The sequence below is a fragment of the Phasianus colchicus genome, chromosome 28 (genome assembly GCF_987193195.1).
Source record: "Phasianus colchicus chromosome 28, bPhaCol1.hap1.1, whole genome shotgun sequence".
Classification (NCBI taxonomy): domain Eukaryota; kingdom Metazoa; phylum Chordata; class Aves; order Galliformes; family Phasianidae; genus Phasianus; species Phasianus colchicus.
In genome coordinates, this window is record NC_143463.1 from 5,169,471 (window position 1) to 5,193,428 (window position 23,958).

The 23,958-nt window shown below is 57.2% G+C and overlaps 1 protein-coding gene across 15 annotated transcripts in view; it reads left to right on the top strand.

Annotated features, from left to right (window-relative positions):
• Positions 1-7,960: 7,960 nt before the first annotated feature.
• PTPRS (protein tyrosine phosphatase receptor type S) overlaps positions 7,961-23,958 on the top strand; it is a 124,269-nt gene continuing 108,271 nt past the window's right edge. For 6 of the 15 annotated variants that reach the window (XM_090126178.1, XM_090126179.1, XM_031603963.2 and 3 more), the window contains exon 1: positions 22,808-22,903. The gene's annotated coding sequence lies outside the window, so the exon portion shown is untranslated. Of the gene's footprint in view, positions 8,102-22,806; positions 22,904-23,958 lie in introns of those variants that run through there. The other 9 variants (XM_090126186.1, XM_090126174.1, XM_090126176.1 and 6 more) reach the window with 3 other exon arrangements.

Here is a 23,958-nt window from a genome sequence, read left to right on the forward strand (position 1 = left end):
TGCTTTTGATCTGGTGATGAAAGACAATGATAAATCTTAAGAGACCAAAATTAATAGAGAGGAAATTGATTTTGTAACGTGTGGACTTGTTTTATTAGGCTCCTGCAGGCTGAGAGAGATTGGGAAGGCAGCGGTGCTCAGCTGGGGGACGGAGCTGCACGCATCCCACGTGGGCACACTCCCATACCCTGCGTTGGGAATGGGCAAAACTGAGCCGGGGTGCCTCTGTGAGCCCTGGGCTGTGGGCTGAGGGGGCTGGAGGGTGATGGTTCTGCAATATGGAGTTAGGAGCCACAGGACTGGGTGCCCGTCTGTTTATTAATTATAATGACGTGGTATCATTCATTAAGAGCTGTAATTTATTTATCAGACAGAGCGGAGTGCCATGCAGCATTAGGGTTCAATTTTGTTCTGCGAGGAGCCCAGGAATTAGGAATGACTCTGTGCATTGGGTAGGAAAGAGATGTACGTATCAAGCTAATGACATGAGAGAGGAGTAAAATTGAGATACATGGCGCATGCCCGCTCCGCTCCGGAGGAGTAAATGGACGTACATATTATTATTGCAATATAATTTGAGCAAAGTATTTTCCTAGGATCTAGAGCGTTTGCTATAGTTAATTGAGATCCCCGCGTTCGGTGCCTTTCATTATAGCGGAGCTCTGGAGCGGAATGCTCTCGGCTAATGATCAGAACAAGATGGAAAGGGCACTGCTGGAGCTGCACGGCGCGGGGCGGGCTGGGAGTGCTGGATGCACGGTGCTGCTCCCAGCATGGTGCAAAGCACACCGGCACTGGGATGAGCTCTGTGGAGCATCACCTCCCCACCCCACGCTGATCTCAGTGAACAACCTGAGCTCTTATCTTGATACTGATCAAGCGATGGCAAGGTGACACTGTGCTGCCAGCACTGCGCCCAGCTCCGTGCCACCAGGGAGCTGTGGGTGCTCCATCCCTGGAGGTGCTCAGGGCCGTGGATGGGGCCCTGGGCAGCCTGAGCTGCAGCCCGCACAGGAGTTGGAACTGGAGGATCTTGGAGGACCCTTCCAACCCAAACCATTCTATAATTCCATGGCTATAATGATTCTAAGATCCTATGAACTAGATGACCTTTGAGACCCCTTCCTACCCGACCACCCTAAGATTCTTTGATTCTAAGCACACTCCCTGGCTCTGTGTTGCAGCCCTCTCCCCTGTTTATGCCCATTGCAGGGGGTCAACAAAGCCTAAAGGCTGAATTGGAGCAAAACACAGAATTTTGGAACCGGGTGATCAGTAACTCTCCTTCCCACCCAATCCATGCCAATCCTTTCTATGATTTCCTGCCTTCTGCATCACCTGCAAAGCTGCTGAATAGTGAACAACTCCTGCCCAGGGCTCGGGGGTCTCAGCCCCCCTTAAAAAAAACAAACCTCCCTTTGGGAGCCGCAGCCCTCAATCATTCTGACACCATCCGTCCCCCTCCACCTGCACGCAACGGGCTTCGTTTTTCATTAGAAATAAAAATAACCCTTGTCAGAAGGTTTTCCTCCCGCGGCCGAGCGCGGAGCGGCAGATGAGTGTCGGCTGAGCCGGGCCCCCAGCAGGGCTGCGAGCTGAGAATTTCTCTGGAGTTTTTCTAGGTTTAGCGAGGCGGAAAATAGACAAGGAGAACACAAAAGCAAAGGCCGTCACTCAGGGTAGCTTTATCTCAAATTAATCCTGCCAAAATGTGGCAGTGAGGAAAGGGCTGCGGAGCGGGGAGGGAGGCAGAGAATCAGACGCAGCGCATGGGCAGCTCCAACACAAAGGTCATTCCTCCAGCAAAGGTCCATCACACGGCTCGGGACCACAGCTCCACTCTGGGATCCCATTCTCATCCTCCTGCATGTCGCAGGGATTCCCTCTCCTCGTGCCCACAGCACCACAAATCCCAAAGCAGTGGCGAGAAGCGACCTCAGCTTCATTTCCAAATCAAACGTTGGGATGAAGGGCACCAAACCTGCACCCGTGTGTCCCAGCGCTGCGGAGGGGTCGGGAGGGGATGGCCCCGGGATGCACAGCGCTGGGCTGAGTGCCGCTGCTTCTCCCATCACTGCCCTTTGGGAATTAGATATAAAATTTGATACACACACAAAAAATCCTCCTGGGGCTCCAGCGCTGCTGGAGCCTCTCGTATCATCTCTCCGCTTTCCACCAATGCTGTTATTTTATTTATTCTCCCTCTTCCCAGCTCCATCGCCCGTTGCTATAGCACCTGCAGTGCCCTCAGTGCCCACCGAACCCATGTGATGGCAGAGCTGGGCAGCCTCAGCTGCTGCCCAGATCCCAGTGTGGGGCAGTGCGATGCCCAGCCCTGGGGCTTGGGGTGCGGTGTCCCCCACTGCCATCCATCCCAGCACAGTGCAGGCATCGCTTCCCAGACAGGTTGGAGATGGGGTGGTGGGAGCTGGGAGCAATGCGGCGTTGTTGCTCCAGGGCCGTTTCCTCCCTCTCCTTGTTTAGAGCTGAACAGGTTCTCACCAGAAACAAAAAACCTCTTTGGTGTTGAAGACAACCCACACACCTGCCTGGCTTTAAGCGAGGTGTTATCTGAAGCTGGGTCTGTTGTCAGATGGTGGCAGTCTGTAAGAGGAGCACAGTGCTCATGCAGAGACCTGGGGAGGTCTGTGCCGTTATCCGCTGTTCCCCGCGCAGCCCCACTGCTCCTCTCTCACCTCCATCCCGATCCCCCCCTCCCCATCCTGTGCCAATCTGCCTCCAGCAGCCGTGGGGCTGCTCATCAGCCCAAAGCACCAGGTCCTGTGCCAACCACCCTCAGCCCCCAGCAGCCCTCTGTGCTTATTTTACACTGGTGTCAATGTACATGTAGGCACTGGGGAGGAATAAAGTCCTGGTTGGGGCCCGGAGGAGGCCAAGCTCAAAATGTGGTGTCAGAGCTGGGGGGTGTGGGGACACATCTGGCAGACGTGCACCCGCTTGGCACTAACACATCTGGACAGCCAGGCACACATCTGCCAGAGCTCATCAGGCAGGTCTGGGCTGCACAGCACCAGCCCTGTGGGTACTGGAGGTGGCACGGGAAAGCGCAGCTGGAAGAGAAGCAATGAATCCCAGGGCACGATCAGGGGGGAGCGGGGAGGCTGTGCCTTCGGCTGCAGCAGCTGCTCCATGTCCCTGCCCCATTCCCAGCCCCAGTCCTGGTGCAACACGATGACCCCAGGGACGAGCTGGGATCCGCACTTACACCGTGAGCATGCCATGCAATGGGCAGAGAGTTGGGGAGCATCTCATTAGGTATTGAAGAGTCACCCACGTACTGCAGATGAGTGGCCAGAGTGCATTCTGAGCTGCTCCAAGCACGTCTGGCACATCCAAAGGAAAATCAGCCAAGCCATTTGGCCAGCGGCCAGGTGGCAACCGGGGCTGAAAAGGGGCTTAAAACCTGAAGGATTTACAGCCTCTGAAACCTTTTTATGTGATTAGAGAGAGGACCGTGTGTTGGGGTGAACTGGGACTACGTGTACCCAGCACAGGGTACATGCAACAGGAGAAGGTTTGGGAGAGAGAAAGCAGAGTGAAATCCGAACGGGTGCATATGGGCTCTGATGTCACACACCCCAACAGCATCGCAGTCAGTGCCAACGTCAGCCGGGATGACGCGCACTGGCTGCAGTCCCTGCGGCGCTGGGGATGTGGGTGCCATGCACCTCTGCTGCAGGTTGTGTGCAGGTCAGCGCCCGCTTCTGCCTGCTCAGCAGCCAGGCTGAGCTTCCTGAGCTGCTGGAGTGAAAATTTCAGCTCATTAATTAAGCTCGGAAAATTAGAAAGTGGGCTAAATATAGCTGCCCAATGAGACTGCAAAGCAAAAGGAAAACACCCTTCCATCGCCTTGCACACCCACCCACCCACTCCGGCAGGCAAAGGAAAGACAGAAATTCCCATTTAAACACCATTTCCCCGTGCAGGAGTGAAGCTTAGGGGGGATCCATGGTGATGTGAGTGAGAAATTCACAAGAAAGAAGATGTGGGCAAAGATGTGGGCTCTCATCTCTTCTGTGCCTGCAGGGATGTGGGGTCTGGGAGCTGAGCTCCTGCTTCCCTCCAGGGAATGGGGGGGAAGGGAAGGGAAGGGAAGGGAAGGGAAGGGAAGGGAAGGGAAGGGAAGGGAAGGGAAGGGAAGGGAAGGGAAGGGAAGGGAAGGGAAGGGAAGGGAAGGGAAGGGAAGGGAAGGGAAGGGAAGGGAAGGGAAGGGAAGGGAAGGGAAGGGAAGGGAAGGGAAGGGAAGGGAAAGAAGGAATTTTGATCTCCCACCTTGAGGGCAGGCAGAGCATTAAAACCTCATTTGTTCAGCACTGAAAGCACTGGAGTCCCATACGGCACATTTCATTCAGCCTTAGTAGACTGTTTCCCACTTTATAGTCTGGATGATTTAATGCAGTCCAAACAAAAGCTGCTCTCCCTGCCCCAAGCATAGCGGCTCCTGGTCGCACACCGAGTGCTGGAGGGCTCACTTCCTCAGCAGGTCCTATGGGACACACAGCAACATTCACATATCTTGGGTTGCAGAACTGCCATCGCTTTCAGTTTCCTTTGGAAGGACTTTTCCATAAGGAGGCCCCAGCTCCAGTGTGGGTGGGAGAACACAGGGATGGGCTCTGCTGCACCAGGAGGAGCACAGGGGACAGCAACCACCAAAACACCCAGGTTTGGCTCCACAGAGCAGAGGATGAACTCCAGCATGGATGAGCAGCTGAGCAAAAAAAAACAACAAACCTCTCCTGGACTCAAGGCGAGGAAGAGGGCTGCAGCCTTCCCCCTGGCATGCTGTGTGTCACAGTTGCTCTTGCACCAGGCAGGAGGATGCACTGCCCAAGCAAAGCGGTGCATTCACACAATGTGTGCTGGAGCCGGGCTGAGGCACTCAGAGCCATTTTTAAGCTTGGAAGTGAACAGGATTCATCAACATTTTATAGCTTCTGCTCTGCAGAAATGGCGACCACAAGCCAAATGCTTCTGTCCTTTACCTTCCTGCAACACCAATGACTTTGGTGCAATCGAAAGCCAGTTCCAGCCCGTAATTTTTCATTGCAAAGACAGAATTCAGCCCGTAATGTTCATGATAACAAAGTACCAGTGACACAGCTGAAAAACATCAGAGGAGCAAAGAGCGGTGAAAGCTTCCCTGGGCTTCCATATGGCATCGCTCCATCTTGGACCGCACTGTCGTTATATTTCATCCAGCTTTCGCTGTTTCTGTGTTATCCGACGCGGGGAAAATGTTGATGTGAGGACGCCGTGCAGACACAGAGCTCTCCTCTCCCACCGACGTGCACACATTGGTATTCTCCCCCGAACCTCGACGTTTTCAGAATGTTTTGTTAAGTTAATTTGTATCCGCAGCCACTTGTGAATTTTTCAGATTATTTGATCTGTAACTGAACTAACACGAAGGTAAGTCTTGTTCTGCAGGAGCAGACGGTGCGAAGCGTGTCTCGTGTGCTCAGCGTGTGCCCAAACCCAGCTCCCCAGGCACCTTCAGGAGCCGATGTCCGCTGCGTCCTGCATGGCTCCGGGGCCGATGGGTCCGACCTGCGGGGCACCGACCCCCACTGTGCCCCAAGGTGCTGCCACTGCCCTAGCAGCTTTCTGTAAGACACGTGGATCTGAGGGGTCCCAGCCCGCAGCCCCACATACCCGTGAGCAGGAGAGGTTTTGCTGGAGGGCTGTCACATCCCTGCACATCCTTGTGTATCCCTGCCCATCTCTTCTATCCTGGCAAATCCCTGCCCATCCCTGTTTATCCCTGCTGATCTCTGCCCATCCCTGCCCATCCCCACAGGGCTGCAGACTCAGTCCCCCCCCCCCAGCATTGGCATTTGTTGGCAGCAATGTGTGGCAGCTGCCTCTCCTGGCCACAGTCACACTGCTCTTTAACATTTTGTTTTACCAGAGTCAATTTAAGAACTGAATTCAAACACCATCAAGGGGGAAAGAACCTCGTCCTGGTGCTGAGCAGCACAGAACAGAGCCCGGCCCCATCCTCCTGACCCCCGCCCTTCACATATTGATCAGCACTGATCAGATCCCTCCCAGGCCCCAGGTGAACAGCCCCAGGGCTCTCAGCCTGTCCCCATCAGGAGGTGCTCCAGGCCCCCACCATCTCTGCAGCCCTCCGTTGGGCTCTGCAGCCATTCCCTGTCTGCCTGGGACTGGGCAGCCCAGCTCTGGGTGCAGTGCTCCAGCTGTGCTACCCAGGGAGGAGCACCTTCCTCGCTCTCTGGCCCCACTGCACAGTTTGCTCCAAGGAACCAGTGGCCCTCATGGCCATAGGGCACACTGCTGGCCCACAGTCAACTGCTGGTCAGCCATTGAGCTGTTGGTCAACCGAGACGTCGGCTTTCTTGGTCACCATGGCACACTGCTGGTTCACGGTCACCCTGTTGGCCACCAGGATCCCAGGTCCTTCTCTGCAGAGCTCCTTTCCATGCATCAGCCCTCAGCCTGTGCTGCTGTGTGCCGTTGTTCCTCTGCACTCGCTCTTGTTGAACCTCATCAGGTTCCTCTCCGCCCAACCCTCATCCTGTCCAGCAGTCGCTGAATGGCACACGGCCTTCTGGTGGGTCAGACGCCGCTCCCAGCTCTGGATCCCCTCCCAGCTATCCCTCAGTCATAAAATATACATGGAGGCATCGATTGTGATCAAATATCTCCCATTTCCAACACACAGCCTACCCAGAAACGTGAGCATCCTAATTAAAAGCATGTTTGAGAGTTGAATTGCAAATGAATCAATTCCTTCCTAAAAAAATAATTAAATAAATAAAAATTAACAACGTCCTGCCAAGCAAGACCAGCACGGGATGGTAAATAATTGATATTCACATTTCTCCCCACGCCTGATCAAAGGAAGTGATCGCATGACAAATGGGGAATTACTGTGAAATGTGTAACAGCCATTAGGAGCACAGATGGGGCAGATAGGGGCTGGGGGGGGGGGGGGAAGAGAAAAGGAGCTTCCTTCCCTTCTCTTCTTTTTCCTTTTCTATATAATTCCCCCACCACCACCACCACCTTTTTTCTTTTCTTGACATCTTTTAATTATTTATTACCACCTCCCCCCCCTTACGCCCATTTTCCCATCCTCAGAGCACCTCTCCACCTCCCCCAGCACCACCAGGCTCAGTGCTCCCCCACTCTGCCCTCTGTGCTGCTCTCACACACCTCATTTTTGCCCCCCCCCCACCTTTTTTTTTTTTTTTTGTAATTTTTTTTTGCATTCAAAAATGAGAAATGTACAGAACAGGAGCAGTTATGAAACAGCAGAAACGAAATATGAGAATTGAATCATAGGGGAGAATGTATTGAAAATACAAAATGTCAGAAATGGGTAATATTTAATATTGGAAATACATTAAATATGGCAAATACATAAAATAGGAGAAATATATTGAATAAAGTGTATTTGATGTGGGGAATACATTCGGATACAACAGGAGAAACGCATCGAATAAGGCGCGAAATAACGGTAACGCGTTGAACGTGGAAATGCAATGAACGCCAACCCCTTATTAATAAAGGAAATACGTTAAAGAGGACAACCACGTTAAAGAGGAGAACCGCCGCTGACGGGAGCCGCGCCCCGCAGCCGCAGCCAGGCGCCGCAGCCGCAGCTTTGCCCGGCCAGGACCCACCGGGCGTCTTGACGTCACCGCCGTCACCGCCACGTGCGCGGTTCCGCCCCGATCCCCGCCCCGCCGCGCGCGGGCCTCGCGGCCGCACCGCCACGTGCTCGGCGTGCGCGCGGCCCCCTTAAAGGCGCGGCCCCCTTAAAGGCGCGGCCCCGCCCCCGGCAGCGCGCCTCGCCCCCGCGGTGACGTCGCCCCCCGCGCCCCCGGAGGGGCCCCGCCCCGCGGTGACGTCAGGCGGCGGCGGCTCGGGGAATGACATCACCTGTGCGAGTGGCCGGCGGCGGGCGGGAGCTCGCGCCGCAGTGTCCCCGCGCCGCGGCCCCAGCGCAGCCGCCGGGCGGAGGGCGGAGGCGAGCGAGCGGGAGGAGCGCGGCCGCGGCCCTCGGCGCCCCTCCACCGGCCGGCATGGCAGCGGGCGGCCGCGCCGCCAGGTACGGGGAGCGCCGTGCGGTGCGGGCGCGGTGCGCGGTGCGGTGCGGGGGGGGAGGGCGTTGCGGCCCCGTAACGGGGGACGAGGGGCGGGCGGCTCCCCGGGGGCTCGCTGTGGGGACGGGGGCGGTGGCGCCGAGCGGCGGGGGGGCTGTAGCGGGGGACGGGGATGGGAGGGGGCGCGCCGGAGCCCCGGGACCGCGGGTAGGGATGGGAGCCCCGCCGGCGGGGGGCGGTCAGCGGCACCGCGGGGGGTTCCTGGGGCGCGTCCGCTCCCCGCGCTGCGTTCCGCGCTGTGCTCCGCTCCCCTCTCTGCCGCTTTTCCGCCCCCTCGCTGCGCTCCCTCCGCCTTTCGGACGACGGAGCTCCCTTTCTCTGCCGCCCCCGATGGTGTCCATTGTCCTCGCCTCCCCTCTGTGCCGCGTCCCACCGCCCGCAGCTCGGGGCCGGCGATGCCGGCGGGGCGATGCCGCGGCTCGGGGGGGTCCCTTTCCCTGCGACGGGGGCGGCTGTGCCGTCGCGTTCGGTTATTTTTGCCGTTATCCGCTGCTTTTCCCCTTCCGCGGGACGTGGCTCGGGGGGGTCCGGGCGCGGTGCCCGAGGCCGTTTCCCACCCGCCCGGCGGCGTTGCGCTGAAATCCGCGCCGGGAGCGGCCGGTGCGGGGCGCCTGGCGGGGAGGATCCGCTGTGGTGCTGAGGGAGCGGTCGCGGGATAACGGGGATCGGTGCTGGTGGAGGGGCGATGTGTGGGAGGTGCGGGGACTCGGCCGCCCCTCGGGCAGCGTTTGCAGAAGCGTTTGCTGAGAGCGAGAGGAAGAGCACTTTTCGGTTGGGGTTTTTCCAGCTGGAGAACCCCATGGGGGTGATGGGGAGCACGACGGGAGCCTCCATGGTCCTTCCGGGACGAAAACTTCCGCTGTATTTGCAGGGCTTCGGTGCACGCTCAGTGCCTGCTGTGCGCGCTCCGTGCAGCCCGGCTCCGCTCGGGACAACGCGTGGGCACGACGGGACGCCCCGCAGCAAAGGGGGGTCTGGCCCCGCTCTGGGCGCCGTGTGTCCGCGGCAGCACAACCGTTGGGATTTGCTCCCTATGAAGCACGCTCCCGTTGTTGCCCTGCCCGATGGTGGTGCCCGGTGGCAGTGGGGCTGGCTGGTGCTTTTTGGGGCGATGGGGGTCTGTTTCCCTCCTCACCGCTCATCCCTGTGTGCGTGGAGCCGTGTGCTGAGCTGTGAAACACCCTCCTCCTGCAGAGCTGGCGATTGGAAGCCGTTAATTGCTCCCTGCCAGACTGACTTCTCCATTAATGAGTTTGCTGGCACTCTCCTCCTCCTTCCTGTGCGTGGTGGTAAGGGCCCATATTTCAAATGGGAAAAGTCATAAATACTTTGAGTAATGCAGAAGGAGAAGCTTCCAGCTGAAGTGGTGCTGTGTGGTGGAGGCAGCGGGGAGCTCTGTGTGCCCGGGGTGATGGGCTGTGGCTGAGGGCATTATGGCCTCCAGTCCTCCCTGCCTCATCATCTGGTGTTGGCATTGCCACCAGGAGCTGTGTACGGGTCCGCCGGGCCCTGTGCTCGCTTTCCCTGTGGTGCCCACGCTGCTACACAGACTGCTGTGGGTGGGCGTCCCCAATGGCTGTCCTCCCCCACACCCTGCCTGCAGGAAGGCTCTGCTGGCTGCCCAAAAGCTGAAGGGCGGCCTGCACCGGGCAGATCCTGCCAGCAGGGAGATGTGCCCCTTTGCCACGAGGCCCTTGGTGTTGCTGCAGTGCTGGAGCCCACGGTGGGGCTGAAGGCGCTGGGCTGCAGGGCTCAGCACAGCACCACCCTGCGAGGAGTTCCCAATTAAGCAGGTGATGATGAAGGAAGTCTTAATGACCACCATGGCAGCATGGAAGAGCTGCAGCCCAAGGCAGTGGGCGTGCAGTGTTTGTCCCCTTTTCCACACGTCTGTGCTGCTGGGACTCATCGGAACCCTCTGTGCTCCCAAATGAAAGTGCTCCTTTCCCTGCTCCCAGGTGGAAGTTCTTCCTCTTGTGTTGCAGAGATGACAAAGTTCTGAGTGTGGGATGCAGGGATGAACTGCAGGCGGATCTGAGCTTATGGAAATGAGAGGGGATACTCTGCTGCATTACAGAGTGCTGCTAAGAAGCTGCTAAGAAGTTTAATCCACAGTTGCTGAACTTTGAGCTTTAAATTCTTCTTATGCAGTTGTTAAGAACATGCACATAATTCATGACTCTCGCCCCAAAAAAAGGACAGTCTGTAAATGAAGTTGGCTATCGCTGCCCAAACAGAGCAGATGTTCCCAACTCTGTGCTGCAGGTGATGCTCAGCTGAGGGCTCTGCAGCTCTCGTTGCTGCAGCGCAGAGCCGGCGGCGCTTCCATGGGAGCGGCTGTGCGGATGGGCTGCGCTGCTGCTGGCAACAGCACTGCTCACAGCTGCTGGGTTACAACTGGGAGCCCTGCAGTGGCAGAGCTCCATCCAGCTCCCTTCCCACAGAGCAGGGCAGTGAGCTGGGACCACTTTAGGGCTGTCTTCGTTAGACCCTTTCTGCTCTTGTCCTCTCTTTCTGATGGTTTGCTTTGTAACTTGACTGATTTTTTTGGTTGTTTTTCTTTTGACACCACAGCCCAGCAAACTGGAAGTTGTATTTTCTTTCTTTTTCTTCTTCTCTCCTGTCCTTCACCTTATAAACCTGGGACTTCTGGGTCTGCTCTGGCATAGTTCTCTTGAACTTTTCTTCCAGCTTGGCTGCCATTGGCCTGGCTTTGTAATTAATTGAGCTTGGTGCTTTGCACTTGCAGCCTGCACTGTCAGACTATTTGCTGCCCATCTGCACAAACCCTTGTGGAGCTGCATGCCCTACACACAGAGCTCTTTGCAGATGGCCACGTCCAGCACAGCCCCAGCATCTGGAAAAGGAACGTTGCCCTCCTGACGTAACAGTTTTCTTTTAAACTCTTTTTAATCCAGGAGACCTCTCGGCTCCAATCTCCCCATATGGACCCCCTGCTGCTGCCCTGGGCTGTTTGGGACTCACTGTGTTCCTGCACTGGGATTGGAGCAGCTTTGGAGGTGAACTGTGTGCAGCATTGTGAGGTTTTGGAGCTGTGTGGGCATGGTGAGCATCTGCAGCCCCTGCCCTGAGATGTGGTTTTTAGCAATGCCTTCTTCCTAACATCGTTACCCCTCTGGCTGTGGCACTTGGAACATCTTCACAGAAATAAGCGTCCATGTTCCCACTCCAGTTCCCTGGCAACACTTGCACAATTAAGAGCTGCTCTAGATTAGAAAGCAGATTGTTTGTCTAAACAGGTTTAAAAACCAATCAAATTAAAGCGGGCCAGGCGACCGATATAATGTGAACACCTCAATTGCTTTAACAGCTGCGTAAATCACAGGAGGTCGGGCTGCGGTCAGGTGTGATGGTTTGGGTTCGGAAGCCTGTGGCCATTCCTGCCCAGCTCCTGGGGGCTCCGGCAGGGCTGGTTCTGCAAAGCAGCAGCTGAATCACTTGTTTACAGCCTTGTTTTTAGGTTCTTGCTTTACGTGGCGCTGGCTTACATCAGAGCGGTGGGCTGCGGTGTGAGCAGCCAGGATAGCAGAGCCCAAAGGTGGGGATGTGCAGCACAGCAGGGACGCGGCGGCTGAGTGACTCCCAGCAGCGGGTGTCTGTGGGCAGCAGGCTCTGACTGCACTGCCTGGCTCAGAGCTCTGCTGCCCTGTCTCCGTGTGGCTCTCGGAGCCCTTCGGTGTTTGCATGGAGCACAGAGCCTGGTGGTGGTGGTGGTGCTGCTGTCCGTCTGCTTCGCAGCTGGGACAGCCGTGGTGCAGCCTGCTGGGCTCTGGTGCAGGAATATGGCTGGTGCCCCACTTCTGGGCTGCGAGTTTTATCCGGTGTGCCAGTTTAAGAGTACAGCAGGCAGGCTGGTCTGCTCATGCTCTGGGAGTAATCCGCTCCCTGAAGTGCTTGCTGCCTTGTTCCTGCAGGGTGATGCTTTTCACATCCTGACTGAGGGATGAGTTGAGATGTGCTGGGTCCCAACTCCAGAGATGCTCCGGTGCTGTTTGCGGGCAGCGAGCGCCCGGTGCGCTGCGGTGATGTGGGGCAGCCCTGTGCTGGGGGAGAAGGCACGGAGCTGGAGGCAAAGTGCTCCCATCTGGGGGAGGGCAGCACCTCTCCCACTGCTGTGCTCACTGCAAGCACCCATCAGGGATTGCACATAGCTGGCAGAGAACAACGTGCCGGTGTGTGCATGCCTTGCAGAACGCAATGATCTGTCTCAGGAAAAACAGCAGCCTTGTGTAAAATTCAGCTCGTCGCCTCTTTGTGCTGCTCTGGTCGTATCTTAGCATCTCTCCCTTTGAGCTGACAATTGTTTTTGTCTTCATGGCATCCCCATATTGAAATCAGCGCTGTTAATAATTCCACAGATGCTCCAAGCCCGAAAGGTTCTTTTCTCCAGAGTCTTTATTTATCGCTCCCTGGAGATCGCGCTTCCCTCCATTTTGCTTTTGTGAAGAGAGCAGAGGCTGACTACCTGCAAACACGTGTGTGCATCAACGCAAAGCCCACAGGAAACGGCTCTTTTCCAACTGATCTTCACTCCGACGTTTTCGAGCGTTTGCTCCGTTTCCACGAAGCACGGGTGCTGCTGCCTCTGCCTGGCCCTGAGCACGGCGTCCCTCCCGCTGCTTTCCTTTGTTTGCAGCGCTGCCGGCCGCTGGGCTCTGCTTCCACCCGCACAGCAGCAGGGGCTGAGCGGGGCGCTGTGGGGGCTTTGCAGCGGCTCTGAGCACCGTGCAGGAGAGGCAGTCGCTTCCCGCTGGGCGCTCAGGTGGGCCGTGCTGCCCTTTGTCCCCGCGCGGGGCTGCCCGGGCAGAGCCGTGGCCGTCTGTGGGCCGGCGGTGCGGAGCTTTTCCCAGGGACGGCAGGGGGGAGCGTTTGGTGCCGAAGCACAGGAGAGGCGTTTTCCGGCAGCCCGCTGGGTGGGCTGTGGGTTCCATCAACAAACCATCGTCCCCTGGGAGGACTCCTGTCCCCTCCGTGCACCTCAGTGGGAACGGGGGAAGGTGGGGACCAGGTGCCTCAGCCCTGCACCGGGAGCCTTGCGCAGGGCAGCGCTGGTGCGGGGCGCTCGGACGAAGGCACAGGGCGATGCGGATGCGGGCATCCCGGTGGTACGGCCGTGTTTGGTTCGGGTTTGTGTCCCATGCTCCCCTTCCTGGGCTGGCACAGCACTGTTCCCCCAATGTCCGCACTGCTGTCCTGGTGCCGCAGCCCCCGGTCGCCTCCTTCCCTACGAGTCGCCATTTTATTTTTCTTAAACGTTTATGTATAACCGTACACTAACCTATAAAAATTAGTTTAGGATGGCTGCCAAGAAAATCTCTGCAGTGCCTTGTGGGTAACTCCCTGCAAATTACCATAAAAGCTGTAGTGCTGAGGCTGCTGTGGCAGTTGTGAGGATGCCAGTCATAATGCTCTGTATTTAAAATTCAGGGGAATGTGTAATGCCTTCGTGCCTGGATTGCAGCAGCTCGCAGTGTTTCTGGTGTTCTGTGTGCTGCTGCATCCTCCCTTGCTTTTTAGTGTCTTCTTGCACTCTTTTACCTGATTGCAAAGTGCAACAGGTAGCAAAAGGCGGACTTGCTGCTCTGGGAGGGAGAGTGGTTTCTGATAGCTTCCTCCCAGGAGAGAGGAACCTCCTGCTTCCATTGAGCCAGCAGCAATATTTCACTTAAGGGAAAAGCCGCTCCGTAACCCTTCCCCTCCACATCCTGCGGTGTTGTGCACAAGAGCCTGAACGGCATCCTGCTTCCGAGGGCACTCAGTGCTGAGCATCAGCTGCCAGCGTCCAGCCCCGCTCCGCTAATAGCACAGCAGTGCTGCTGCTCGCAGCGCCCGCGCGTCGCCCTCAGTGCTGCTTTGCTGCACGCGTCGGACACGCAGAGCGCTTCTCTTTATCCGCTGCTCCTCTTCCAGCACAGAAATTAAGGTGATGCAGATCTGCAGTACAGCTTTGGTCGTGGAGCCGCTCCGCTCAGTGCTGATCTTCTGCTCGGGGTGATGGATCTTTTCATTTAAATTTTACCGAAAAATAATATTCATCACAGTGTCAGTGTCCCACCTTCATTATAGCTAACTGATAAACATCTCTAATCGGAGAGTGATCTCCCCGCCCTGCCAGAAGCCGCCTGAGGATAATGAATACATTTTTAGAGCTAGGAGAAGGTGTCTCGGGGCTGTGTTCCTGCTCTCCTGCCCTGTCTGTGCGTGGAGAATCGCTCGCCTGGCTGATAAATGAGGCAAGAAGCAAATGTGCTTTTCCCAAGGCTGTCAGTGGTGGTTGCACGGAGCTGTTTCTGTGCAGGGCTCCGACACAGCAGTGGCTGGGATGTAACCTGGTGTCCCTGTTGGTACATGGCAGAGCTTTCTGCTGTGGGATTTCTGGAGGGCCCCTCAAACACAGCCCTTCATGCTGCATTTGGGCACGGTGTCGATGGGGCTGCGCCCTCCAGGCTGCCTCCACTTGCAGGGTTGCTCCTGGTCCCATCTGCAGCAAAAGGCACAGCGATGTCCACACACACAGCAGGGCTTGTGCTGCTCAGATGGAGCCTTTTACCCTCCTTCCCATGGAGTGCAGAGCAGAGGAGGCAGCAGGCAGGAGCTGGACCCGACAGCGCTGTGGTGCCCAGGAGAGGCCGGGGCTCCTCTCCTCCTCCCAGCACCTCTCACAGCGTGATGGCCGCTGCGTCACCAGCCGCCGTGGAGCGTCGTTCAAAGTGCTGCTCGCCTCCTTCCTTCCCACTGGCTGTATGCTGAGGAAGGGCTGCTGTTCGGTGGAGGAGCTCGATGTCTGCCGTCCCCACGCCTGCTCCCTGAAGCAAGGGGAACCTGCAGTGCCAGAGGTGGATTTCTTTCATCTGTGCAGTGGTGGTCCTGGATGCACTGCTCCGCTTCCACGGGGAGAGCCGTTGGCTGATCGGCCTCTGAGCGCTGCTGGGAAGGAGCCTGGAGGCTCCGGAGCGGTTCTGGCAGTTCTGCCTTCCTGACCTGCAGCATCAGAGCCAGCACCCTGCATGTCCCCAGCGGCCCTCGCTACAAACTTTACTCCTTGTGCTGCTTTTTCTGCAAAAAAGGGCTTTTGCTCTCCCTCCACCTCCGCTTCCTCGTCTGCATTTGACCCAGAACAACCTGAATCCTCTGCTTCGGGATTTCCTGTCTCCTCTGTTGCTCTCTGTTGTCCACGTCCTCACACGTGCAGTGTGTTTCTGTCCTGCTGCAAAACGTGTCAGCGGGAGGAATGGCTCCATGACTTTGGACCGCTGGGATCTGCGTGGCGTTTGGGCGCTGCTCGTCTGCAGCACCCGGCAGCTCTGCGCCCTGACCGCCTTGTGGGAGCTCTGCACACAGCTGGGCTCAGGGCGGCTGAGCAGCAGCAGAGTTTCCTGCTGCCTCCTTCCTCCGTGCAACTGAAGGGTTTGTTGTGCGATGCTGACAAGAAGACTGATTTCTTCCAGAATGCCAAAGCACAGCTTGGCACCCTCAGGGTGAGGATGACCCTGCTGCTGTGCTCCCAGGTGGGACGGAGCGGAGCTGGGCGCAGCACAATGATGGCTGCATTCCATTCTGATGCTTGCACCCCCGGGGCCGTGGAGTGACCAGGTGTGGGGCCACGGGTGTCTCTCTGCAGCTCTTCCTGTGGGAGGTGACACCTGTGGGTGACCACGGCACAGCCCGTGGGCTGCACCCTCTGGCAGCTTGACCCTCTGGTGCACTGGCCTGAACGGAGCAGTGGGCTGCATGGAAAACCAAAGAGGTGGGGATGATCTGAAGGGTTTCTTTGGAGTTGGGCTTGCAGCTGCTGGGGCATGGGCTGACAGCCTTCTTGTGCCCAGCGGGTCCCTTTGTGCAGAGCTGGGGTGGCTCCTGAAGAGCTTCTCCTGACCTTTCCAGCTCTGTGCCCTCAGCTGCCACCAAGCGACACGGTGACATTTCACGTCTTGAATGTCTGAATAATTTCATAAAGATAAAGCCAACACAGATGAAACACATTGGCTTTTGTGTCTGACAAACTGGATTTGTTAACCTGGAGCTTCAGCTTTCAGCTCAGAGGACCCTTCTGTGCGGGCAGCGATGGATGGGGCTGGAAGGTGAGGGGATGTGGGTGGGAGTGGGGCTGCACAGTGCCTGCTTCTGCATCACCCAGCAGTGTCTACACCGCACGTGACAGCAGGAGATGTGCAGCCCCGGCTCCTTCCTGCCATCCCTGGGGAGTGAGAAGCACTGTGTGTGCAGGAGGAGGTTATTTCCTTCGCTTTCGTGCTTCTGCTGCAGGGCTCTGGTTTGACTTAATGCTGTTTAACCCCGTCTGGGGATTGGCATGGAGAGCCCTGGGTCCCTGGGGAATGGCAAAGTTGCTTTCCCCGCCTTTTTCCTTTATTTCTAAATTAAGAGAAAAGGAAGAAAACAAACAAAGAGGCTCTCTGAGCAAGCATGGGGAGAGCCTGCTCCCTGCTTTCCTGGAGTCTCTGTGAGGGTGATGCTGGGCTGGGGGGGAGACTGAGGTCAGAATTCTGCACTCGGAGGGCAGTGAAGCCCCAACACTGCCCAGAGCTGTGGGTGCCCCATCCCTAGATCTGCCCATGGCCATGGATGGGCTCTGGGGCAGAAGGTCATCTGTGGGACCTACAGGATGAGGACACCAAAGCTCCTTGTGTGGTTTCTTCTGGAGTTGTCTGACTTGAGAAGCTCTTTCCTTGAATCCCCAGGATGTTGTTGCTCAGCAGAGCTGCACTGGGGACATTCTGTGTGTCACTGGGCTGGATGTCCCCAACCATCCCCAGGGGACATGGACAGCACAGTCCTTGCAACAGCAGAAAGCCCCAGCAGTGTTCCAGCCAATGAGCTCTGGCTCCTCGTGCATCTGCTGCTCTGAGCTGATTTTCACTGCTGGAACAACCCTGTGGGAAGGCAAAATGGGGATCCTGAATCTTCCTGCGTACCAGACTGGCAGAGTGGACAGGAGCGAATCCTCACTGCCCCAAACATTGGGGATGTGCTACAAAGCCCAAAGCTGGGTGTTTTCTTTGAGACCAGTGTCCCTCCCTGGGTTGGAAGCAGAGCAGAGCTTGGGCACAGCGACAGCAGGCCCAGCAGGGCCACCAGGAGCACAGCTGCCAGAAGGGACCCATTGGCAAAGGGGGAAATGCCTTTTGTGCTTCCTATATCTGAATGCATGTGCGAGCCTTGGGCACGGCTCGTCACCAGCTGAGAGGACAGGGCTGAACCTTCTGCCCAGGCTCTGGTGCCTTGGTGTGTGTGTGTGTGTGTGGCACGTCCTCCTGGATCCGTTGCCTTGATTTAAGGATTTGATGCATCCTGCTATTTAAAAATAAATAGCTAGTTATTTTGGGCTGGGGAGGCAAACAAATCAACAGGCCGGTGATTTCTTCAATCATCCTGCACGCTGCACAGGGGAAAAATTAATAAAGTACCTGCCATCCCCAAAAGCTGTTTGTTAAAGCCAGTGATAACGATGGGCAGAATTGAGTTCTTGCTCATGATGGGTTTGCTCACGCTCCTGTGCTCCTGCTGCAAGGCATCGCCATTCCTGCTGGCCCTGGGGGAAGCAGGCAGTGAGCTGGGCTGTGCCTGCAGCCTCCATGGCACCTCCCTGTGCTCCAAGAGTTGGGACCCTGTGGGTGTCTGGGGATCCACTGAAAATCTGCACTGTCTGTGGGACCGCTGTCCTGTGTCACTGCTCCTCTGGAAGCTTTCCTGGCTTTGCAGAAGTGCTCTTGGTGGAGCTGCCCTGCGTGGTGCTGGCTGTTGGAAAAAGAGCCATTGGGAGCAGGATGGGGTCCTGCATGGCTGCCTGCCATAGCAGTCATGGTTTTCCATCGCATCTTGAATTTTCTCATCTGTAAAATGGGAACACACAGAGCCATCCTTCCTTAGGAGCTCAGCACTAAACTCATGTTGAATCCAAGAGCTTCTCAGAAGGTGTCAGAGAACCTGAGGAGACCACGCTGTCCCTGGGTGAGAGCATCACCTGGGGCTGCTGGGCTGTCGGCTGCTCTGGGTTTGCCCTCCAGAGGTTGACCAAGAGGTGTTTGGCTCCATCCTTGGGCCCGTTCAGCATCGGGGAGGATGGAGGTGGTATCTGCTGTGCTGCGTTTTGGGTTAGTTGTTTTTTTTTGGTGATGGTGAATTTTCTCCTCCCCAGCAAAATACAGTGCATGGGGCCGCTTGGGTGCCCACGTGGGGAGCGCAGCTCCTCCTGCTGACAAACCTTCGCTGGGCGCCCGGCTGGTGGGTGGGTGTGAAAGCAGATCTGCATTTAGCTCGCTGCTGGCAGGGCTTGGGGAGGAACGTGGGGAAAGTCCCTCCAGAGCTCAGTGCTGATGGAGGAGTGCAGGCGGTGTGAGTGGGGATGGGGTGGGTGTGAGGGGTCAGGCGGGAGGTGGCTGGGAGGGGCTGTGGGGCCGATATTGAGAAACATAAACCAAGAACTGATGGGCATTCTGGACGTTTAAATTGAGCGACAGCTGTGTTTTTAAGTCTCTGGTGTTTAATTGTGTGGGGTGGAAGGTTGGCCACAGGCATCTTGCTGTGATGAGGCAGCAGCAGCCCCTTGCAGGTGGGTATGTGGGGCTCGGGGTTCCCCTGTCCCTGTGCACGGAGTCTTTGTGAGTGGAGCTGTGAAAGAGCATCTGCTGAGCTGAAACCTCACTGCCTATGGAGGAACAGGGAGAGCTGGTTTGTGCCACATGTGAGCAGCAGGTTGGATCCAAGCCGTGTCTTTGGCTCCAGATGTCCATCTTAACGGCATCAGCTTCAGGGCTCAGCTGTTCCCAAGGGCCTTCACTCACTCTGGGGACTGGGAGAAACCCCCCCCCCCCCCCATGGGTGGCTGCACTGCAGCTCTGAGCTGGTCCTGTGCTGATGGGGAGCGCGGGCGGATCGGGGCCTTTTCTGGCACCAAAAGGACAAATTAAATAAACATGCTCAAATGCTTAAACATTTGTTTTTTAAATTAGCAGCAGCTTTTTTATATTAAAGGATGTGGATGGGCTGCTGCGGAGCTCTTCAGCAAGTTGTTTTTTTCTTCCTGGTGCTACTTTTCCAGAGCGATTCCTGATTTAAAAACCAAATGCCAAATGCAGGCCAAGTCTGAGGCTCGTTCCTCTGGAAGGTGGCGGTGGGATGTTGAGCCGTCGGCCCTGTTTGGATGCACAGTGACACTTTGAAGGCAGCAGTAGCCACACGCTGTGCCTCGTGGGCACTGCAGGAAAAGTTCTGCATGCTGCCTACCCAGGTCTGCAAAGTGCGAAAACTCAAAGCCTCCTGCAGGAAGGTTTGGAGCTGCTCTGTGTGGGAACGCAGCTCTGCAGCCCTCACACTGCAGGTTTGGGACCACCATCCCTTCCGTGGGTGGCACACAGTGAGCCCTCCTGCTCTGTGCCTCTGCTCTTTGCTCTCTTCTGTTGTAGATGGCCGGATTCAGGCAGAGAGCGCTCCGCTTCTTTGCCATTGCAGGATAAGGAGGTTCAGGTGCTGCTCTGTTAGGAGCCACGATTGCTAAATAGCATCTCTGGGAAGACCAAATGCAGCCAGATAGACGCTCATGCTCCACACTGACCTTGCATTGGTCCATGGAGCATCCCATGAGCACTGTGCAGGGGGAGGTGGGGCTGCTCCATTCCCTGCTCTGTGCCCAGCATAACCGTGAGCCGATCCCGTTCTGTTGTTGTTTTGTTTTTCCATATTAAAGGTTTCATAAATGGAATTAAATACTGTGAAACTTAAGGTAATTAAATGTGAAAGCAGAAGGAAAAAAATTGTAAAGCGTCCTCTCCAGGAAGCTAATAGGCTCCGTGCCTCCTTATCTTAATGATTTTCATAATCTGGCTGAATGCAGAGATAATGGATCTGATGAACCTTTATGGAGCTAACTTTAGATTTAATGGGCTCCTTGCTGGGGAGCGGGATGGGGGAAGGTGCAATCAGAGCTCTTAGGAGGGAGAGCGGAGCGAGAGAAGCGGACCTGAACGGCCAGAAGGGTTTTTGGAGGTTTGGAAACTGCTCTGAGTGCCGCCTCCTCCCACCTGGAATTCACCTCGGAAATCGCTGTCGGAGCCCGCGTGGTTTCCTCGGCTCAGCTGCCAGCGGGTTCTGCCTTTCTGCACCACCTCTGACCCTCCCCGGGACGAGGAGCCGCAAAGCCGGGATCATCTGCGTTAATCTGGTCTCATTGAGGCGGGATCAGTGAAACCACCTCGCAGATTCACTGTATTACGGAGCAGATTGAGGGACTTAGAGAGCAAATTTAATAAATATCATTTCGATATTACTCGGTGGAAAGGAGACCAAAAAATCTGCTGAGCTGCTGCGGTTGGAGCACCCAATGGAGGGCGGTTTGTGGTGATGCGTGGGGCTTTGGGGCCCCGCGGTGCCTTTGTGTCTCGGTGCTCCCTGCAGTTCCCAAGGGAATCTTTGGGCTTCTGACGCAGTCGCAGCCCATTAGCAGCTTTCCAGTGGAAAAAACTGAACTGCAGCAAGCCAAGGGCACGGCTGGGGGGCTGTCCGGGAAGCTCTGATTACAGAGAAAGGGAGAAAGCGATGGGAAACCCCAAACCCTCTGTCCCAGGGCGAGGCGGTGAGGGAGGCTTCGCTGTGCTGCAGGCACTGCTGGCTGTGGGTGCTGTGGGTGCTGTGGGTGCTGTGGGTGCTGTGCAGCTCGCCCAGCGCCTGCAGTGAGGGCAGCTGGGGGCTGATCGGGCTTCGTCCCCAGCGGGACCCCCTGCCTGCTGCAGAAACACTCGGGTTAGGAGAAATGTGTGACCTCTTGCTCACCCCTTTCCACTTCTCCTCTTGCTCCGCGAGATGTTAAAAAGCGGGGAGGAAAAAATGAAAAAAAACTCTGTCTGTGGCCAATCCAAGGAGGGCGAGAGCTGGAGACGGTATCATTAAAATGCTAAAAATGAGCGTGCTGAAAACAGACACAATTGGGTATTTAAAGCTCTGAATGAAAAGAGTGTGTGTTAGCCGGCCTCCGGAGAGCTGGTCTCCCAGAGCCGCTGGAAAATATGCGGTCAAGCCCGTGCCATTAACTTTTTGTTTCTGGTTTGTAAAGTAGCTGTGAAATTTGCTAGGAGGGGGAGGGGGGGGGGAATGTACCCCACGTCCCTGCCGGGCTGTGCTCAATGCCCGCACGCACCTCGAGCTTTTTGCTGTCCCGCTGCAATCTCTGTCCCACGACGTGCTCGTGGACGCGGCCCCGGGTCAGCAGGGTCGCCTCTGCCAGCGGGCAGCTCGGAGGGGCTGCAGCTGAACGCTGCCCGAACCGACCACAAGCGAAGGCAGGGTGAATCACCGCCGAGCCCTGCGGGGCCGTTGCATCGCTTGTTTACAGCTCCTTCAGGGCCGGGCGGCTCGGGGCGCTGAGCAGCTGCGCGGGGAATTTTGGTGCCTCTTTTCTGTTCCTCGTGCAGTTTTGGGCGCTGCGCTGGCGTGGGGTTGGTTCTGGGCACGTGCACGTACACAGATTTCCCTCGTGTGCATATATGGAGGGACCTGCGTGGGCACAGAATGCCCCCAAAACGTCTCCTGGGGCAAGGAACGAGTGCCAGGCTGGGCTGGGCTCCAGCGAGCGGGAACAGATGAATCAGACGCAGAATGGTGAAATCAAACCTCGCGGAGCATTAAAAACAACCCGGCTCTGTGAGCTGCCCGCTGCCGTGCAGGAGCCCCAGCAGACGCAGCGAGGAGGGATTCTGAACCGAGCGGGGATTTTTCGGCCCCTCCCGGCCGTATCGTTTGGCTGCCGGCCCCGGAGGGGAAGTTTCACCCCTCCTCCCGCGGCCTCGGATGTCGGGTTGGCGAGAGAAATCCCATCTGTTTTCAATCTGGATCCTCACTTCCATGCACTGCGCGTTCCTCCTCCCCGCGCTGTGTGCGCCCGGCTGGGGCCCCGCTGAGGCTTTTTTTTTTTTTTTTCCTCTTCTACAAATGCACGTGGCCTTCTTTGCCCCCCGACCCCTCCTCCAGGCGGTGCCCCAACCCACAGCTCAGCCCAGAATTCCCCAACGGCCGCTGCTTTCCAACTCCGAGCGGTCGAAAAACAGCAAACAATATCAGCGTTATGAAAAAAAAAAAGCGTTGGGGGTTGGGGAGGAAAAAAAACAAAGAAGGAGGGAGGGGAGGAAAGGAAAGGAATGTTGTTGTTGTGAGTTTCGTGTTTGGGGGTTTTGTTCGGTTCCAACTCTTTGGGATGATTGGAGAAAGAAACAAACAGAGCGTTTTGTCCGTGCGCGCAGAACGGCGCTGTGCGATGGGAGCGGCGCGGCCGGACCGGACCGAGCGCTGCTGTGCGACCTGCGATGGGAACCGCAGCGTCCCGGGCCGGGAACCCCTTCTGTCTGCAGGCGGCCGAGCCCAACCAGAACAAATGCGGGCGCTCACGGCTCGTGGCGGCGGCGGGTCCGTTTTAATTTTTGCTCCTTTCAAAGCGCCGGGAGGTCGGAGCCGCCCTCGCGCACCGCCCGAACCCCGAGGGCTCCGCAGAACGGCCGCGGGGCGGAACCGCCGTGCGGGTCGGGGCGCCGCGAGGCCCGCCCGGCACCGCCGCCCCCGAAGGCTCCCCTGCCCGCGGTCCCCCCGCCCGGGGCCTCCCGCCCCGCTCCGCTCCGCTCCCCCGGCCCCGCCCCGGCTCCTCCCCGTCCCTCCGCCCGCGCTGCTCGCGGGGTCGCGGCGCCCGATGGCTCCGAAGGCTCCGGGGGACGGCGGCCGCTCCGGTAAGTGCGCCCGTTCAGGCCCGGAGGGATTCTTTCGTTTGCGGTGCGTGTCTGGAAAGGCGCTCCGTCCCTCCGGGCTGCACGCGGTGCCCTCCGCGCCGTGCGGCCCCGTTCTCGGCTCCCCCGTTCTGCAAAACGAGGGGCGAAGCGTGGCGATGTGCGCGGCCCTGCGCTGCCCGCAGGGACCCCTTCCTCTGCGCTCCATCTTTGTGTGTGTGTGTGTGTATGTGTGTGTGTGTGTGTGTGTATGAGTGTGTGTGCGTGCATTTGTTTCCCACGCTGCAGTCGCCGTTATTCCGTGACGCAGCAGCAGCTCTGCCCGGCGCTGAGCAGTGCCCCTTTCTTACGGCTTCGGACTCATAAATGCGACCAGAGAAACGTGAGACGGGGGAAATCTGCTCCATTTTGTGCCGGAGCGGTGCGGGTGGAGCGCGGTGAGAAATGGCCGTGTTTCACCCCGCGCTGCGGGGAAGGCAGAGCAGTTTTGTGTCGCAGGTAACGCTGACGTCGGGGCTCCGACTCGGAGTTCGCAGCAGCTGCGCTGACTCAGAGCCGATAAAGGAACGTTTGAAATGAAATCAAAATGTATTTTATTCGTTGGCGGAAAACCCTCCCGCAGTTAAGGAAAAAAATGTGAAGATGAAGCTGATGGCTGCTCAGTATGGAGAGCGGTTTCAAACATTAATGTTGTGATTCCTCGTCTCTGTGCTCCCTCTCTCCCCGCCCCAAAAGCAGCGCTCAGCGGAGCGGTCCCGGCTCAGGGCTGCTGTGCTGGGAGGAGGCAGCAGCGAACCGCCCTCGTAGAGGGCTCCTGGGCCCCCCAGCACCCAGATGGTGTGCGTTTGGGTCCCTCCGTGTGCGTTTGGGTCTGTGTTTGGGTCCCTCTGCATTTGGGGCCATAGTGCCCCGGTGCTGAACGATGCTGATGTTTACTGACAGCCGGATGCTGTTGGGTTGTGTGGTTGGTTTATTTTTCCACCCCAGAAAGGAGGAGGTGAGAAATGCGTGCTGCTCCAACGATTTGTTCGGGCTCTTCGGTGCGGAGCTGTGGCGGT